Consider the following 8345-nt stretch of genomic DNA (forward strand, 5'->3'; position numbering starts at 1 on the left):
ACCTTACAGATACAGAGACAACTTCAAATATTTATCAAATGTGAATCAAGCTGCATCAGTCAGGATGTTCTTTAAAATGTTAAGTATAACCTCTATTATTAGCACAGCTGGAACTTTGGCCTTCACAGTTTAGTAGCTCACCACTTCTGTAGTTTCTCCAAGACATTGAGGAAATTTACCATTTTCATAGACTAACAAGAAATTTTCTGGGCTGTACTCCACCAGGAAAGTTCCACAGGTCTATCTGTAGACTTTCAACGTAACAGAGATGAATACATTTCTGGAGATGAATACATAACTGGAGATGAATACATCTGCTGGTCCATCAGTTGCTTAGACAACTAGAGCACAGCAGAGCCACCCGGATTTAAAAAGAATCCTAAAAAAGTGACAGTTCCGCAGGTAATTTACACAGGTAAGATAACAAGAACATTTCAGAGGAAAACTCTGCTGTAACAGCATTTGTACACTGCTATTGCTGAAACTTAGTCCTGATGTGCGTCTATCCTTGCACATATCTTATATTTTTATATTTTACACACGTAGTAGCTAAAAAAATTGCAAAGAAAAATACACAACTACACATCACAGCAGCACAGTAACAATGAAACTCTCAGTACTGAGAACCATTCTTTAGTAAATTACAACAGCCCTGAAATTCCTACTCTTAAGTCGATGATAAAATGTAATAGAACTAGTAGTTAATAATGGTAGTGCAAAACCATAGACAAGTATATCTATCATGATCCTTCCCCATAATTTTTTCAGCCATTTCTCCAAAGGTTAGTTGATAACAGGACACATTTCGATTATCATCATTATCAGCGCTTCATTGGTGCATCCTAAAAAATACACTCTTGCTTTTTAACACGGTAAGATTTTGAGTTTCTACACAACAGCTTTGATAGAAATATGTAATTTTTAACTTGGCCTTCAAAATTTCTATTAGAAATCCATTTGAAATAAAAGGGGAGGGGCTGACTGCTACCCCAATTATCATCTGTGAAAGTTCCTTGACAAGGAGACCGTAAGTGGACTGTGAACACAGCTCAAACTAATAAGTATAAGAAATACAATTTTCTCCACCAAGTTATTTCGTTTGTAGTAATTTACAATCAGGACCAAAAACAGCTGCACACGAACAGGACATGATGTTCCTACAGTCATTTAAAGCACCTGCTATAAGAACAAGCAGGTCCTGTTTTTAAAACAGAATTATATTCATTCACTAGAAAAATCTAATTCTTTTTTACACTGAATTCCAGGAAGAGTGCTCATCATGTGAATAACTTGGGGCAGAGAGCCAGTCTCCAACTTATGTTTACATTTAACTGCAACTGAACACAAAGTATATAAAGCAGTCAAGAAATATGCTATTAGTATATAGATAATTATCTATGTTAAGTGTATTTTCCCAGAAAGAGCTTTGAAACATGCAAAGCTGTATCTTTCCTCAAATCATCTTTCATTTAAAAAAGTGGGGGAGGGGATGAGATCACCAACACTCCTATAACACATTTTTCAAAAGTCAGTATTTTAATTACCACAGAATTAAACTGCTTAAGAACTTTCACAGTCCGCCACAATCACCTTCTTACCACTTTTCAAACAAGTTATCTCACAGGTTACTTCTAGCTGACATCATCTGTTGGAGTCTAAGTGAAACAAAGTCAGAATAAAGCTCTGTTTTACTACCTATAATCTTTAATTCTATGTGAATAACAGTTAAATATTAATTCAGGTTGGTATTCACATAAAAACTTACTTGCCTGATTTAATTTTCCCTTAGTTTATCTTACTTCTCACTAATGCTTTGCTTTATGGCCTATGCAAGATTCCTTGTCTCTCTTTGTTGACAGTGGTAAAAAACCTAAACCAACAAAACCCAAAACCCTACAACATATCTAAAAAGGTGTCACCCATCCAGTTAACTTCACGAGACAGAGGCATCAGGCAAGTACACCACAGTGTACCAGCCACTATCACAGCAGATGATGCTGAAGACAACTCTGACTCCATAAAAATGTTCTGCAAGAGCAGATCAAAGCTATGAGCCATTCATGTTGTCAACAGAATAAAGAAACCTTTATCTTCAAGGGGTACAAGAAAACAATAACACACAAAGCACTAATCAGAAAAAAATAAGGGGAAATGGATAGGAAGAACAGCAAAAAAAAAAAAAAAAAACAAAAACAAATAATCAGAAGCCAGAACATCACAGAAATAAATACAGAGGAAAGACAAAACACGAAGAACAGCTACTACAGGGTACAGCACAGCATAAAAGAGAAATAACAGATTAAAAGATATATGAAGAAGAAAAAAATCTGCCTCTATGAAATGCATTTTAGTACCCTAAGTTAATCCAGAATTCAAAAAAAAAAAAAAAAAAGCAATGGACCCCTTCTTTAATAAGCATTTATTATCTTTTATCTCTGATAATGACTCCTGAAAAAGCTCCCCCTCTCCATTTAAGAACTTACCCCTCATTACAGAAAAATGGCACAAAATTACAAACATTTCTTAAAGTTACATGTAGGAAGCACACAAATAGTGATTTACTTCCTTGCTTAATAGCAGAGAAACATAAAACCAATTGGTCTCTTTGATAGCAAAACACTTCTCTTCAGGTTCTTTTGGGTTTCAAAGCTAACTGTCCAGTTACTAGAAGTCAGGGTTCTTAAACCAACCTGTATTGTATACAGTCTTGCAGATGGTTCAGAAATCAATCATTCCTGCTCTTTTCCTCTAAACTGTGCTTTGTTTCAGAATGCTAAAGTGAGAGACGGTTATGCCTTTGCACTTGACTATCAACTCTAAATATAAATGGAATAGTTCAGATCATTTCAGCAAATTTAAGCATTCACTCAAAATACCACAGTGACTTGGAAATGCCTAGGCTATATTTTTGACCACAGCCTTTATTATAAAGCAAGGGCTAAGGGGCTCACAGCAGTTTAAAAATACTCCTTTAAAATAAATATACACCATTTGGGTACCACAGCAGTCTTTATTCCATGAAACCTGACAATTGCAGTATTTCCGAAAGCCTTTTTCCTTTATTCGTATTCTTCTGGGATGCTATTTTCACAATAAAAGCATACGTCAAAACCGAATACCTATTTTTTGTTGTTATTTTTGTTGGAAAGAACAGGAAAACCTAAATGCAGCAAAGAGACACATAGAAGTAGCAGCCAATAACTGTACTTCCCAGAATGCTATACAGCGTAGTAGACTATATCACAGACATTCTTTAGGTACATCAAAATCATTAGCACAAGCCACTAGGAAACTTCTTAAGTAGTGAAAAATCCTTAAGAGATTTAATAAAGTTTTCTCCAACATAGAATCCTGCACATAAGAACTATTTTACATGTAATTAATAATACACTGCCTCAGTTGTCATGATGTAATATTTAAACTACACTAGCTTATTGCCAAAGAATAACATTACTTAAGTGCAAGGCTGTGTGAAACATGAATTCCTAGGTACAAGTTTACGCACGTAGATAAAACGTAGTTTTAGAGAATTCATTTTGGCCCCTCATCTTCCTTGTCAGTACAGGACTGAACAAGAAAAGTTACAAGAGGAACTCTACAGACAACGCTGTCGTGCAGCTGCTCTGCAAAGCCACTCCAGCCAGGAAGGATCCCAGGCATTCAGCACAGAGGCCCTTCTATTTCCCTGCAGTAATCCATTTACACACTGCTACCGTATTTTTACTGCAATTATCCTTCAACAGTAAGAGTTCATAATTCGTGTGCTTTAAAATATAAATCAAAGCAATACCACTAAATGAAAGTGCCTCTCAAGCAGAGAGGTACTTTTTTTCCAACTGAAATCCTCAAAGAAAATTCAAGGATTACTAGCAGTACTATAAATTAGCTTTAGGTCAATATAAGTGTTTTTCTTATACAAAAACATGGCGATTCTCTTGTTCAAAGAACAGGAGAGTTAAGAAGACACAAATGCATATTTGAAACTTTATTCTACATAATAGATGAGCAGTTTGCAACTTCTAAAAAATTACTTTCAATTGCTAAGAAAAAAAGAATACAGGAAGAGGGTCAGAGCAATAGCAAGGACTCCCTCAGACCATCTCTGCACACCAGTAAGAGCAAACCCTGGCTGATTTTATACAAACACTTGTTTTATTTTTTTTCTTCCATAGTAAAATTTAAGGTATGTCAGACTGAAAACAAATAAGCACAAAGTACGCACTGTACTGTTAACAAAGCACGAAGGGTAAAGGAAACTCACAAAATTTTTTTTTTTACAAAAGACAACAAAGCAACTGATCAGTATCTGTTTTTCTGCAAAGTGATTTTTGGACTAACAAACTGAAGATATTCCACTACTGCTACACTTATTTGTATAGTGCTCCATTTTGAGTTATTTTTTCAGAGGAAACAGATAAACACATACATATAAAAAACATAAATCAAGTCAGTCTGGTATGCAGAACACTATTTCACTGATACTAGAGAAGACAGCCTAATATGCTTCAGAAAAAAAAAAAAAACAACACAGAATCATAGAATGGTTTGGGTTGGGAAGGAGCTTTGAAGATCATCCAGTACCAACCCTCCTACCATGGGCACGGACATCTTTTACCGGGGTCAGGTGGCTCAAAGCTCTGTCTGACCTGACCTTGAACATTTCCAACGGTAGCTTCTCTGGGCAACCTGTTCCAGGGTCTGTCACCATAAAAAAAGTTTTGCTTATGTCCAATACAAATCTATGCTTTTTCAGTTTAAAACCATTGCCCCTTGTCCTGTCACTACAGCCCTTGGTAAAAAGTCTCTCACATCTTTCTTACAATCACCCCTTATATACTGAAATGCTGCAACAAGGTCTTCCTGGAGCCAGGCTGAACAACTCCATCTCTCTTAGCCTGTCTTCACATGACAGGTGGTTCCATCCATCTGATCATTTTTGTGGCCCTCCTCTCAACAGTCCATGTCTTTCTTCTACTGGGGACCACACAGTTGGATTCAGTGTTTCAGGGGAGGCCTCGTCGCAGTGAAGAATCACCCGTCTTAACTTGCTGGCCATGATTCTTTTTATGCGGCCCAGGTTACAGTCGGCTTTCTGGGCTGCAAGGGCATGCTGCCGGCTCATACCCAATGTTTCACCCACCAGTACTCCCGAGTTGTTCTCAGCTGGGCTGCTCTCACCCTTCTCATCCCCCAGCCTGTACTGATATTGGGGATTGCACTGACCCAAATGGAGGACCTTACACTTGACCTTCCACAATGGCAAACAAAGACTATTTTTACTGGTTTCACTTTAAAACTGGAAGACATTTAGAGGAAAAAAAATAGTTTTCAAACATTAGGTAGACTTCTCCATCTAGAATTTTTAATGTAATGTAATCTTACATGAAATACCTTTTCTCCTGAAATTTACACATACGTGTGCCTTCAGAAACACTCCATGGAGAAGTACCTGGCATTTATTTTGGGAGCTGAGAGGCAAACCAGTAGGATTCTTGTCTGCTGATGCTGGTGTTGAAAATGCAACTTTCCCTGTCCTCCTGAAGATTCCAGAATTTCCACAGGGCTGTTCCTCAGGCAAAACTGATCTCTCTGCTATGTGTCATGATCAACTATGCAAATACAGTCATGTGATTAGAAATGTAACTGATTAAGCACACACATTTGTAACCTCAATTTTCTTTCTTACCAATATGAGTCACCTTAGCAAAGCGGACAAAATTTCAACAGTGGCAACAGCAGAGAGCAACTTCAAGTTTTCATGTTCCAAAGTGAAGTTAATAAACCAGTCAGGTAACAGTAACTACACTACCTCTCAACAGCAAAGATAAAACTAAAAAAACCCTAAGCTACACGTACACAAAACAACAGAAAGATCAAGAAAAAAAACAAACAGATAAACAAACAAAAAAAAAACACTAAAAAAAAAATCACTACAAACTCTGCCAACCAAACTTGTTAACAATAAACAAGGTTCTATTATGGAAACAAAAATCAATGTAGTGCTAATCAATCACAGTAGAGGTGTCACAGCCCAGTGGGTGAGAAACTGCTCAGGACAGATTAAATCAGCCACAGTGTTAACAAAGTCTTACACAGTGAACAAAGACATAATGACATTTTCTAAAACTGGTTTTTGTTTTTTTTATTCCATTGAACAAAGAAAACTTTTTTCCTTTTTTAAAGACTAATTTTCATTCATAATACTCTGCTGATGCATAAATATATATATATGAAGACTGGGCACCACCAACACTTTTTAGTAGCTTGCTAGAAATAATTTTACTCAGGAATAATATACTATTATTAAACTATTTCATTCTTCTGCTTAAGAACTAAAATAAAATTTGTTAAAGAAGGAATTGCTTCAGTACAGGACCACAGAAAGTCTTGAAATTAACATTTCCAGAAACCTCCTCTGTAATTTGGTCTCCTATTTCTAAGGACAGCCATTTACTCTTTGCATGTCCAGGAAAAAAATAACCACACAGTTGCTACAAATTCTACCACTTCACTACTATGTAGACATCTCAACTAAATAAGCCATAGTTGTTAGAAGCTGAGAAATGCTGCTGCTTTACATACGACTAACACCTTTTTTTTTCCCCCCAAGGACAACAAGTATTTTTCCCCTGTACCCCAGAGAGATTAAAGAGAAATTAATCCATCACACTTCGTATTGAAAATCAAAGAGCTGAAAGTAAGGATAAAACACTCATATGCTTAAGAAAGACACAGTCAACTCTCGTTGCTTACCTCTACAGCTAATAATTCTCTCGGAAGCGGTCTTTCTCTTCAGGGAATGCACTTAAATTACAGTACACCTACTGATGCTACATCTACAACTAAAACTCCATTTCTGGAGCTGGCAAGGACAGAAATGCACTCAAAGGAAAAAGCGTACTTGGTAACAGTTAGTAATGACAGGGGTCTGCACAAACAATCTCAACTGTGGGATTAATGCCTTAGGTCGCAGAGCATGTTTTTGTGACTCCACACTCCTTCTGCACACTGTCTGAACGATAAATGAAAGACAGACTGTGCAGTCACGAATCATCAAGGTTCTTCTTAATTTTTAAAAGCTGTCCAGTTTCCAGTATGTGTCTGGACACGCCTGGAAGAGCGATACTGCTCCTTACGTAAACCTACTCCAGTATCAAGACTCTATTTTTTACTCTGAGTTAAAAAAAAAAAAAAAAAAAAAAGATTTAGAACAGGAGGAGATGGTGAGCACTCAGTTTTCATTCAAGAAGGACGGCTTAGGATGCGTTACTCGGCCTGGAAGCAGGTGACTGCTCACCCAGCAGCACATACTCCCGGCTCTGACCACTCACACTTTCCCCTTTCGCCTTCAAGACAGGATTTCCATGCTAAGAACGAGGCGGGCAGGAGCTCCCCAGCCGGAGCTCCACACAGCCCGGCAGGTGACCTCCGAACTTCCCGGCGGTCCCGGCCAAGGACCCGGGGCTGCCCCGGCCCAACCCCGAACCTCAACCCCGCAGCTCTGAGGACGAGACCCCCAAACCCTGCACCCCAACCCCGCACTTCTGCGGGCGAGGAGCCCCCCGAACCCCGCAGCTCTGCGGGCGAGGAGCCCTCCAAACCCCGCATCCCCAAACTCCCCCGAGCCCCGCACTTCCGCGGCCGACGAGCCACCTGAATCCCGCACCCCAAATCCCGCAGCTCTGCGGGAGAGACCTCCCCGAATCCTGCAGCTCTGAGGGCGAGACCGCTCCAAGCTCCTGCGGGCGACCCCCCCCCCCCAAACCCCGTACCCCAAACCCCCAGCTCTGCCGGCGAGACCCCCTCAAATCCCGCGTGTCTGCGACAGCCCGAACCAGAGCCGTTCCCCCGAGGCCCCCAACCCGTCGCCCCGCAGCCCGTTCCTCACCGCCCCCCCTACCGCGCCACCGCGCCGCCCCGCTCACCTCCGCTACCTCCGCTCCCTCCGCCTCGGCGCCCCCAGAGCCGCCCTCGCGCCCCCCCGCACTCCCCGGGGCTCTGCCCACCCCCACCCCCCCGCACTCACCGGCCGCTCACAGGGGCTCTGCCCGCCCCTTCCCGGCGCCCCCTCGCCCGCCGCCCGGCGCCTCCATCCGCTCGCCCGTCCTTCTCGGCAGCTCCGCTCGGGCTGCGGCGCCCTCTGGGCGAGGCGGGCGCTGCGGCGGCGCCTTCGCTGGCTCCTCAGCGCCCCATGGCCCGGCCCGCGGCCCGGCCTCTCCCCGTCGTTCCCCGCCCGCGGCAGCAGCTGCGGCCGCCGACCCGGAAACTCATGGGCGGCCGCGGCCCGCGGGGCTCGGCCGGGAAGCGGATCCGCCGCGCCGGGGCGGGGCCGGGGCGGGACGCCG

The 8345-nt window shown here is 41.7% G+C and overlaps 1 protein-coding gene across 5 annotated transcripts in view; it reads right to left on the minus strand.

Annotated features, from left to right (window-relative positions):
• ANKIB1 (ankyrin repeat and IBR domain containing 1) overlaps positions 1 to 8242 on the minus strand; it is an 88646-nt gene extending 80404 nt beyond the window's left edge. For 3 of the 5 annotated variants that reach the window (XM_054060428.1, XM_054060429.1, XM_054060430.1), the window contains exon 1: positions 8027 to 8241. The gene's annotated coding sequence lies outside the window, so the exon portion shown is untranslated. Of the gene's footprint in view, positions 1 to 8026 lie in introns of all 5 variants that reach the window. The other 2 variants (XM_054060431.1, XM_054060432.1) reach the window with 2 other exon arrangements.
• Positions 8243 to 8345: the final 103 nt, after the last annotated feature.

Source organism: Cuculus canorus, chromosome 2 (assembly GCF_017976375.1).
Source record: "Cuculus canorus isolate bCucCan1 chromosome 2, bCucCan1.pri, whole genome shotgun sequence".
Taxonomy (NCBI): domain Eukaryota; kingdom Metazoa; phylum Chordata; class Aves; order Cuculiformes; family Cuculidae; genus Cuculus; species Cuculus canorus.